The sequence below is a fragment of the Diplotaxodon limnothrissa genome, linkage group LG15 (genome assembly GCF_057381915.1).
Source record: "Diplotaxodon limnothrissa isolate DT_005_m linkage group LG15, D_limnothrissa_male_GT1.1, whole genome shotgun sequence".
In the NCBI taxonomy this organism is placed as follows: Eukaryota; Metazoa; Chordata; class Actinopteri; order Cichliformes; family Cichlidae; genus Diplotaxodon; species Diplotaxodon limnothrissa.
Window position 1 is genome coordinate 4767527 of NC_140610.1, and position 9690 is coordinate 4777216.

The window sequence follows — 9690 nt, forward strand, 5'->3', positions numbered from 1 at the left end:
AAACCTCATGCAAAACCACACATGCACACACACACACACACACACGCATGCACGTGTGCGCACACACATATACTGGCTATTAGTGACAGGAGATGATTTTGATCATTGATTAAGTCAGACACAGCATGAAAAGGGGACTCTGAGGTGCGTATGGGTTGCAGTGCGGCTTGCCAAGACAGTAGCAATTATGGACAGGAGATTTGATTTTACAAAATGCAGATTGAAACCAAGGTTGTGCAGTGATTAGCACTCTCACCTGACAGCAAGAAGGTCTTGGGTCCTCCTGTGGTTGCATGGGTTCTCCCCAAGTACTCCAGCTTCCAAAGACATGCATGACTTAGGTTAATTGGCATAGGTTTGAATTTCAGTGTCACTGGTTGTGTGTCTCTGTGTGTTAGCTCTGCAATAGACTGGCGACCTCTCTAGGGTGTACTTCGCCCTTTGCCCCACGACAGCTGGGATAGGCTCCAGCCACTTATGAACTGAATTAGCAAATGAAGATGGATGAAGAATGGCATCACTTCAGCCACCAGCTGATGTGGTCTGGCAACAAGATGATGTACTGGGATTGCCAGGAGAACTTGACTTTGTAGCCCTAATATCATATCCCTAGCCTTTCTATCAAGTATACACAACGCAGTCTAATAAGTTACTTATTACTTTTTCAGGTTTTTGAACTAATTTGCCATGTTAATGTCATACAAAAGTTTTTTTGTGTGGTTTTTTATAGAAGGAAATGATGCCGCATTGAACAGTTTTTTTTTTTTTCAATCGCAACAGATCCATTTCCATTTCCCACTGCAGGATACGGCTGCTGATCGGATGGTATTGTTTTCCTCTCGAGACGTCTCTCTTGTGCTTAAAAGACACCAAAATAGGTTTCATTGGCTTTTGTTTGATTGTTGCAAGTTTATTCAACATTTAAAGCATATGTCGCATTAGGTTAGCACATAGCTGTATTGCATTTGGGTTCTTTTAAGTGATCCCTTATAAACTGTTAGTTTAATTTGTTTTTAAAAATTGTGATTTGAGGCTCTCTCTTTTCTGGCCTGAATGTGCCATTTGGAACACCACAGCATCCCTGCTGTCTTGCAGTCATACGTGTGAACCTGTACATACACTGTGAAATGAAGTGAACCCTTTTAATATTTAAAATAAATATAACACCCCTGCCTGATTTCCACTGATCAGTGAAGTTGCCCTTTATGTCTTGAGACAGTTGGGAAAAGTGGTAGGTAAATATAATTTCTGACAGTGTGACAGGAATAAGAAATAGTCCCCGCTCGGAATTGAGTTCTTAGGCTAATCATCTATGATTATAGCTCTGAAAGCCAAAATACACTCCATGTGAAAGAGGTTGTTTTCATCTGTATGCTGCAGCTGAACAACCGGCTGACAGTGTTACCTATTCTCCCGATCGGGCTCTCACTCTCCTTCTGAATCTATTTGTCTGGCCTGCAGCAGGTCTGGTAGCCCCCAGGGACTGTCCTGGGAGACCTGGACAACATTGGCAGCAGGTAGCTTAGCGGTGTCATTTCGCTGCGGTAACCTGGACAAAAGCATCTCTTGTTGTTGCAAGCTGCTTGTGGTACTGCTTTCCCAGCCCTGTGGAAAGGAAAGGACAGCCAGTGACCAATGCCAAACAAACCTGCTCCAGCTCACCTGTGCAGTGAATGTGGAACCGAATGACCCAGATCTGGATGGAAACCATTGCAAATATTTCCCAGCAAAGTCTGTGGAAGAAACATTTAACAAGGCCTCTCAGCAGGGAATTTAACTAACTGTAAATGACTTTGACTCCCTCTAGTTTGTGTCATCTGTTCCAGCGGAGTAGTAAACAGCTGCATCAAGCCATCCAGCATGAGGTTCAGTGCCGAGCAAGGTGTGGATTGAAGCATAATAAAACTTCAGTGCTCTGGATGACTGCGTGTTGATCTAATCGCGCAAATTTTATTGTAAAACAGAGGACGGAATGACACTGACAATCAGTGATTAGAAGCAGATTTGTTGTTGATGAGCAGCGAATCTGTTTATTGCCTTGTCTGTGCAGTGCTGGTGGCGAGGCAAAACCACTTTTGCCCACTACAGCTCAGTTTAGAAGCATAAGCCATGCTGCAAATATTTGGCTTGGCCACAGAGATTGAATTATATTGGCACAGAAAGCCTAGAAATAAAAAACAGCAACCTTGGGAACAATTATGCAAAGTTAAATGCGGTTAAACCAAGTGCTACTGGTTTTCCATTCCATCCAAAAGCGGAGGAAAAAAGGAAAAAGCTGCTGTAGCAGAGTTTATCCACCTCAGTAAATATGGTGAAGCATTTATCATTGCCATGGCACTTGTAGTTATTGCTCATTTTTGTAGTGCTGTATAGCTTCTCTGTGTTACACACAGCTTTGAAAATGAAGAAATCTTGTAGGGAGTTCACTCATGTGAACCAAAAGCTGTGGTGACTTGATGGTCCATTTCAACCGCAGATGAAACCCCATAACAGATAGCATTTAATAAATGTTTCTTCTGTTTCCTCAAAACATTTTATGCCGTGACAACACAATCAACATTATTTGAAATAAACATGCATAAATCAACTCTGCTTGGATGATTTATGCATGTGTAAAATCATTTGTTTTACCCTTAAAGTCACTGTAATGTTGCAAAACAATCAATTCGAAGTTGAAGTTGACGTCATTCTACAGTGAGAAATATTATTCACAAGTGGAAAACATTCAAGACAGTTGACTTCCCAAGAGTGGCTGTCAGATTCACCCCAAGGTCAGATTGTGCACTACTCAGAGGCTACATTCACACTGCAGGCGAAAGCGCATCAAATCCGACTTCTTTGACCCTATGCGACCCATATCCGATCATGGTATGACAGTGTGAACGGCACAAATCCGATATTTTCAAATCCGATCTGGGTCACTTTCGTTTGTGGTGCTGAATCCGATACATATCCGATGTTTTAGAAAGCGACTGCTGTTTGAACGGTCGTGTCGCATTAAATCCATCTTTTACGTCACTGACACAAGACAGACGCCAATTATCAGCGCCGGAGAAGACATCGTGAACGCTTCCTGTCCATCCAGTGTAGATGTTAGTGAAACTGTTGGGAAGACAGCGTTGGAGAAACGTGAACATTTTATTTGTACTGTATAATCTGCAGATTCTGACAGAAATCTGCAACTATCCTTTGAAGCACCGCTCCTCTCTAAACAGCAGTAAGGATAATTATTAAGCCATATGTAAATAACAAAATAACTTTATAACTTAAAGCAAAATTGGGAAACGTAAAGTCCGAAACGAGTCTTTATATTAAGGGCCATCAGTCAAACAATACTGTTTTCTCTGGGTCTAAACAGAACGCGTTGTGTGTGACGTCTTCTTTTGCGCATGCGGGCCGGTTTGAGGGTCCACACTAGAGCGCGTTTGCTGTCACATTTTATTTGGCGTGTGAACGAGCAGACAAAAAAATCAAATTTGATCAAAAAATCGGAATTGAGCATTAAGACCTGCAGTGTGAACGTAGCCAGAGAAACTGCAAAATACCCAAGAGCTACATCTTAGACTCTACATATTAAATGTTAAAATTCATGACAGTACAATTAGAAAAAGACTGAACAAGCCTCTTCTCTCAAAAACAAAAACAAAACATAGCAGCCCAACTTAGGTTTGCACAAACCACAGGAAGACTGGAAGAGTGTCTTTTGGCTGAAACTGGGTCTTTCAATGGGACAATGATCGCAAATAAGCAACAGAATGGCTAAAAAAAGAAAAGAATCAAGGTGCTTTATTGGTTGAATTCACACTTTAACCTGACTGAAATGCTGTGGTGGGATAGAGATGTGCAAAAAAAAAAAATCCACAGAACTAAAAGTGCATCGTAAAGAAGAGTGGGTCAAAAGTCCTCTAAAATATGACAGAATGAAATGATAATCATACAGGAAACAAATCAAGTTATTGTTGCTAAATGTAGTTTTACTACCTACACATGGGGTGTACTTAGTTTTACACACACTACTTCTGCATTTTGTCTCATGTGTTGTTGTTTATCTGAGGCTGTGTTTCCCTCATTTTCAGATCTGGGAATGACTAAATCATTTTTATTATGTCATCATGTGTAAAATCTTAGATTTGAAAGCATGTATTTTGTAACCATGTTACAATGCGAGTAATTGTCATCTTCTCTAATTAGTCAATGAAAGCCCACCTGCTCACACGGGAAACTACATTGCTCTCACTCACACAAACACTAATGCTGCTAGCCAGCTACCTAGCTAACCACCACGCAGACCTTTAAGCCAGCTTTGTTTGCTCACAGCTGAGGCTCAAAAGAAAGGCAGGACCGGTGCAGAAAAGGGCCAGCTCTGACAATTTTCACACAAAGAGAGCACTGTTGGCTAACAGTGAGCAGCCTGTTTCTGGGAGGTTTGCACTGTTCCTGGGGCCCATTTCATGGAACAGTTAGCAAGGCCAAAGGCAACCCATGGACTGGGGTGATAGTTAAGGCCTTCGGGGCACAAACCTGGGTCTGGCCCTCTACCATTTCCGAGGCTTTCACAAAGCTGACTGAGGACGCTGGGTGCTGCAGGTGTCCTCTCATAAAGGCCCACATCACATGGGCTGGTGGACTGACTGACTGAGTTGGCACGTTTGGGCTTTTTCACTTCACCACAGGTGTTTGAAAAGCCACAATAATAATGAGGTTTCTCACAGTCAGCATTTAACTAGTTACTACTTATTAGACATAATCTTGATGTTTTTGGATCTCTATTGTGTCATTTTATGTGGAATACCATCTGTTTAAAGCAGTTACTTATCAGTCCATCTAATGTTTTACAGGTTAAAGCAAAACAGGCAAAGAGTGGCTGGCACTATACATCACTCCGAGCTGGGCTGAGGACACAACGTTAATTTCTTTCTACCTTCCAAACACAGTATCGGTGTTGGAGAGGATGCTTCCTCCAGCTGCGACTGTAATTGCAGCAGCTACCAAAAGAAACACTCCCTGCCTTTATTTGATTAAGCTGTAATGTGATTGAGAGCCCAGATATATAGCTTTCATGGTGAGGAGGGGAAAGAGGAAGGAAACACGCGAGGAAAGACGTGAGTAAAAGAGATTAATATCCAGGCTTCTCTCCTCCTGACCACAGAGTGGGCATAAAGAGCTCGGCGCCTCATTGATGTCAACCCTAGCTGTTCCTGTCCTGTAGTTTTTAGTTTGGTTTGGACAGAACAGGCGGCCTGGCCTACAGGAGTTGGGAGGACAGGGCACAGGCTTTCCCACATCACTCAAGGGCCTCTGATAGGCGGTCACAGGGGCCGATAATGACAGGGGGAGAGATTTAGTATTAAAGTCTCCTCTGCTGCCTCCTCTGCTTCTTTCTGACGTCAGAATGTTAAATACGGGGATGAGAGCATGGCATGGCCTATGGGGAAGGGAGTTAGACCTGTCTTAAGTATAGAGCTTTGTGTGAGAGAAGCCTGGCTGGGTTGCCTTGGGCTGTTACTAAGGACTCATGATGTACACAGCTAGGGGGAATTTGGGATCACAGTCAATCATTAAAAGGATTTGCATTTGCCATAAATATGAAGTCAGTCAACGTAAATGGTGATAAGTTTCAAGGAAACTTCTTATTCGCATAGTAACTAATTCAAAGTGGTTTAAATATACTGGGTCTGCTCTGGGTTAGAAATACAATCACACAGGCCAAGACTACCAGTAAATTATTCTCCATAGTCTTTAGTTGTTCGGAAGTCCTGGCTTGCAGCCTTTTCAGTTTTTCAACCACTATACCACATACAATGCTGAGGGTTTTCCCTGTGCTATTTGTAGAACGTTATAATATTTGAGTTTATGACTAATGAACTTGGAAAGCCTGAGAAAGGAAAACTAGATGGCTGGAGGGTTGTTTTCAAAAATGTCATATACTCACAAGTAAAAGACCTCATTGTCTTTGCCAGGTTGCAACTGAACCGTACAACCGAGACCCAAAGCGGCTCAGCAACATAAAAGCAGCCGAATGCTGCACCTGCATCCACAGATCATCACACTATTGTGGCATTTAAAGAAAAGGCCTCAGTCGAACACGCCCCCCTGACCTTCTCCAGCTAACATAAACTAATTAGGGTGACTCTGAAAGGAACGGCCTACCATTGGATTAATCAGCGTCCACAGATCTAGACCAGGCAATCCTGCTCTGGCCTGTTCTCTCCTGAGACCCTCATTATCTCACGTTTTCAAAGGAGCACCGTGGCATATGGAAAGGGCTGAAGGGGTGGAGAAATGGAGGAGGTGGTGGTGCAGGAAGGGGCTTCCCCGGGTCCTCTCTTCTCACATTGGACTCAGAAAGGAAATGTCAAGCGTGAAGCTCCAAGAGTGGTCAGTACTGTTCAGTCCAGCGGGCAGCACAGAGGGGGCCTTTGTCCACCATCACTTAGCGCCAATTACAGCCCGTCAAAATAGTTTTTCTACTGTGGGGCGACGTGTTAATGGGCCCGGCGTTGGGTGTGAGGAGCGACCTTGTCCACACACACCAACCAGGGGTCAGGGGTTAATAGGGCCCTCTGATGTGGCGGATGAGATTTTGGCAACCTTTTGCTAGCAAGGGAATGCCAGGACAAAGCATGTAGAATGTGATACAATTAGGCGGACAGCTAGCCATCCTGAATAGAGTTGCTTCGTAGAAGTGGGGTGGCTGCGTAAGCTGGGAGCAGATGGGCAGTCGTACGCTAGCCAAACAGGTGTCTTGGAAGGTCAGAACCCCTCTGAAATGCGTAAGAGGAGCCAGGTGAGGACACAAACAGCAGCCAAACTCTGCACTTTTTTTGAAGCGAGCAGCAATTAAAAATCCTGTTGAACAAATGACTGCTCTTCTGGACACAAAGAAAGTCCCTTTGTACTTGTGAAAAGGTCAGAGACCATTCCGCCAAATTTCCCATCCCAGTCCTGAACCAGTAGCTTGGCCCAAACAGCAGCAAAGCTCTGAAAGTGTCTGCTCTACAATATGAGAAAGTGAACTTGGCACGATTGGCGTCTGACCTATACTGTGTTTCCTGAGTTTAAGCAATCAGCGACTATCTGATGCTAGATAAAAAAAAATGTCCTGGCAAAATTAAATGTTCATAACACTGAATTGCTCTACGTGTGTTTGGTCTGGGCCTGTGTGCACAAAGCCAGGCCTCCATTTACATCATAAGTGTGGGAACCACACAAATGCTGAACTACCCATGGGCCCTGAGAAGGCTCACGACACTCTGCCAGGGAGAGCTGGAGATTTTTTGTTGAAAACACTACTCTACGCACACTGAGCAAATCCAACCACATGCAAGCCTGTGGGAACTAGCGGATGACATCCATCCGCATATAAGCACTCTCAAAATACTTTTTGGACTTATTTGTGTACAGTTCATTCCCCCTTACCCAATCCTCTTGGAAATGGCAGTGGTAATCTGGCCCCCAGCTTCATCTAGTTAATGTTGAAATAAAAGAGGTGATTGAACTTAGCCTCCAAATTGGATTTGTTTAATCTGCATCAAGTTTGAACATCCTGTGTAAACATAAGCGTGTGCAGATGCCGGAAGCGCCACAGCTGGAAACGTAAATGCCTATGGTTGACTTTGGCAGAGAATCAGAAGAGCAGAAGGGGGAAAGGGGCCCGAACAGAGGCTAGAGAACTTCCATTGTTACGAGAGGGTCATGAGTAGATCGAAATTGTATAGATTGATTATGCGGGACATGGTGGCAAGGATTAATAGAAGGCTGCAGAATAGCAATAGCCTGCAAAGTACAGACTTGCTTATTTATTACTGTCATTAAATAAGATATTTCCAGTAAGCCCTACACACTCAGAACCTCTGGGAACAGAATCTGCAACCTCTCATCATAACCTTTACACCAAATTCTACTTGGCCAAATGATGTGGAAGCAAAATTGAATAAACACAAACATCATTAAGAGTTCATGTGTTCCAGTTAAACAGCCCTTTGGTTAGACTCTCATTTCCTTAATGGCTTTGCAGCTGTATTTCACTCTTGTGTTAAGTCACAAATCATTGGCAACCAACATGGTTTCTTTTGCCTTGTTTTCATCAGAGATAAGTAAGAATATGACTTAGCCGTGATAGGATTTATTTGCCTTACAGCGAAGGCTGCACCCCTTCAAGACCAAGTCATTAAAGCGTGTGTTTTGGGGAAGGGAGGAGAAGTGAAGGTCACAAGAGGTTAATTCCAATCGCAGTGCCTCTGTGAAGCAGCATGACAGCATGTCTCCTCTGCTCAAAGATTGGATGAGTTCTTCGCTATCAGGCTGGCTCATACACAGATTGTGCAAGATTCAGCGTCTTTTGCTCATAGATGCACTTTTTTCCTCTTCCTATAACAAACACTATAAAGTAGAAATTGTGCTTATAAATTAAAGAAGTTTGTGTGTGTAAAGATTTGTGTTTTTTTGACAAAGTCTATTTCAGCATCCCAATTTTTTTTTGTTTTGAGAGGTTTTTATGTGATCTATCATATCTGATGTCTTGAAAGATTTGATATGTGATTGTGCTTCCCTCGTTCTTGCTCTTGTCTTTTGTTGTTTTCATTTGCATAAGCTGCCTCTTTATGACTTATCGGGGTATACACCTTGATCTCGAGGAAAGGAAAGACAACAAAAGGGACAAATGAAAGAAAGAGATGGAGACAAAAGAGTGTCTACAGAGCGGTGAAGACATAACAGCAAAGAAAGAAAGTATTTGAAAAAGCGAGAAAGAATGCTGGACAGACGAAAAAATAAGAATGAAAGGAAGAAAAAAGAAAACAAAGACAAGCGAAAAAAAGAGCGAGATGTGGGCCATTCATAAGCAGACTTCTCCAAGGGATCTCAGGCCAGCACACCTGCTACTATTCACTTCAGAGGAAATAGACACTCTGTGGAAGAGAGGCTCTTGGCCTCGGGACAAAACCGCTGCAGCGCCAAATTAGAAACAGGAAGGACTGCGGGTAAGGCTCAGATTAAAAACGCACTCCCCACATGGACTCAATATACTGCAGCCCTGATCCCGCTCTGGAAACCCAAAACCCAACAGCACTATTTTATATCCCAGTCAACAGAACGCCCGCTGTTTGCACAGTGACAGTATGGAGATTTAGTCCAATGTCAACCCTTGAATGTTGGTAAACTCTGGCCTTCTAAATGCTGCCCATTCTAATGAGGAAAAGAAGTTTCTAAGTATGCTTACAGTATACTCAGCATGGTAATGGTATCGATCCCTCATGTCACGGCTGTGGATAGTGCATCACAACTGCATTGTCACCAAGACTCCTTCCTTCAACACTTTTCATGGTACACTTTATGTTTTTAACATCATGGGGAAATAACCAGACGCCAAAGAAAAATGGAGGTGACCTCCTTTTCTCTTACACTCGCTTCTTTCTGGTCAGTACCATCTGTCAGGATCAGAGCCAGGCGATGTGATGCATATGAACACACCAAAAGGGAGGACACGGCACTCAGTTTCCCACAGACGAACATTAGAATAGCTAATGTTGTCAACAGGCAGCTAGCAAGAACTAATGATCCAGAACACACTCTATAAAGGAGTGAAACTAGCAAGAGGTCTGGGAATGTACCCGAAAAGGAAATGAATATTGATATATGCCTGCTGCCTTCCTCTTGCAACCCTTGACCTCAAACGGGTTTCTCCACTGC